Below are 2,500 nucleotides of genomic sequence, written 5' to 3' on the forward strand. Positions count from 1 at the left end.
CGTAACCTAACCTATGTCGTACCGTAACCTAACCTATGTCGTACCGTAACCTAACCTATGTCGTACCGTAACCTAACCTATGTCGTACCGTAACCTAACCTATGTCGTACCGTAACCTAACCTATGTCGTACCGTAACCTAACCTATGTCGTACCGTAACCTAACCTATGTCGTACCGTAACCTAACCTATGTCGTACCTTAACCTAACCTATGTCGTACCTTAACCTACCCTATGTCGTACCTTAACCTAACCTATGTCGTACCTTAACCTAACCTATGTCGTACCTTAACCTAACCTATGTCGTACCTTAACCTAACCTATGTCGTACCTTAACCTAACCTATGTCGTACCTTAACCTAACCTATGTCGTACCTTAACCTAACCTATGTCGTACCTTAACCTAACCTATGTCGTACCTTAACCTAACCTATGTCGTACCTTAACCTAACCTATGTCGTACCTTAACCTAACCTATGTCGTACCTTAACCTAACCTATGTCGTACCTTAACCTAACCTATGTCGTACCTTAACCTAACCTATGTCGTACCTTAACCTAACCTATGTCGTACCTTAACCTAACCTATGTCGTACCTTAACCTAACCTATGTCGTACCTTAACCTAACCTATGTCGTACCTTAACCTAACCTATGTCGTACCTTAACCTAACCTATGTCGTACCTTAACCTAACCTATGTCGTACCTTAACCTAACCTATGTCGTACCTTAACCTAACCTATGTCGTACCTTAACCTAACCTATGTCGTACCTTAACCTAACCTATGTCGTACCTTAACCTAACCTATGTCGTACCTTAACCTAACCTATGTCGTACCTTAACCTAACCTATGTCGTACCTTAACCTAACCTATGTCGTACCTTAACCTAACCTATGTCGTACCTTAACCTAACCTATGTCGTACCTTAACCTAACCTATGTCGTACCTTAACCTAACCTATGTCGTACCTTAACCTAACCTATGTCGTACCTTAACCTAACCTATGTCGTACCTTAACCTAACCTATGTCGTACCTTAACCTAACCTATGTCGTACCTTAACCTAACCTGTATTGCGCCTTAACCTAACCTGTATTGCGCCTTAACCTAACCTGTATTGCGCCTTAACGTAACCTGTATTGCGCCTTAACGTAACCTGTATTGCGCCTTAACGTAACCTGTATTGCGCCTTAACGTAACCTGTATTGCGCCTTAACGTAACCTGTATTGCGCCTTAACGTAACCTGTATTGCGCCTTAACGTAACCTGTATTGCGCCTTAACGTAACCTGTATTGCGCCTTAACGTAACCTGTATTGCGCCTTAACGTAACCTGTATTGCGCCTTAACGTAACCTGTATTGCGCCTTAACGTAACCTGTATTGCGCCTTAACGTAACCTGTATTGCGCCTTAACGTAACCTGTATTGCGCCTTAACGTAACCTGTATTGCGCCTTAACGTAACCTGTATTGCGCCTTAACGTAACCTGTATTGCGCCTTAACGTAACCTGTATTGCGCCTTAACGTAACCTGTATTGCGCCTTAACGTAACCTGTATTGCGCCTTAACGTAACCTGTATTGCGCCTTAACGTAACCTGTATTGCGCCTTAACGTAACCTGTATTGCGCCTTAACGTAACCTGTATTGCGCCTTAACGTAACCTGTATTGCGCCTTAACGTAACCTGTATTGCGCCTTAACGTAACCTGTATTGCGCCTTAACGTAACCTGCATTGCGCCTTAACGTAACCTGCATTGCGCCTTAACGTAACCTGTATTGCGCCTTAACGTAACCTGCATTGCGCCTTAACGTAACCTGCATTGCGCCTTAACGTAACCTGTATTGCGCCTTAACGTAACCTGTATTGCGCCTTAACGTAACCTGTATTGCGCCTTAACGTAACCTGTATTGCGCCTTAACGTAACCTGTATTGCGCCTTAACGTAACCTGTATTGCGCCTTAACGTAACCTGTATTGCGCCTTAACGTAACCTGTATTGCGCCTTAACGTAACCGATATTGCGCCTTAACGTAACCTATATTGCGCCGTAACGTAACCTATATTGCGCCGTAACGTAACCCACATTGCCCCTTAACGTAACCTATATTGCGCCGTAACGTAACCTATATTGCGCCGTAACGTAACCCACATTGCCCCTTAACGTAACCCACATTGCCCCTTAACGTAACCCACATTGCCCCTTAACGTAACCCAACACACGTTGGGCCTTAACCCAACACACGTTGGGCCTTAACCCAACACACGTTGGGCCGTAACCCAACACACGTTGGGCCTTAACCCAACACACGTTGGGCCTTAACCCAACACACGTTGGGCCTTAACCCAACACACGTTGGGCCTTAACCTGCTCTGTAATTGTCATACGACGCGTTAAATTAGTGTAGTGTTGCCTAACTGCAACCCCCGCAATATAGTTTGCTACTCGCACTGCCCGGTCCCCAGTGTATCGCTTCATGTTAAACACCTTGCAGCTATACAC

This window comes from Schistocerca americana, unplaced genomic scaffold (genome assembly GCF_021461395.2).
Source record: "Schistocerca americana isolate TAMUIC-IGC-003095 unplaced genomic scaffold, iqSchAmer2.1 HiC_scaffold_1465, whole genome shotgun sequence".
NCBI lineage: Eukaryota > Metazoa > Arthropoda > Insecta > Orthoptera > Acrididae > Schistocerca > Schistocerca americana.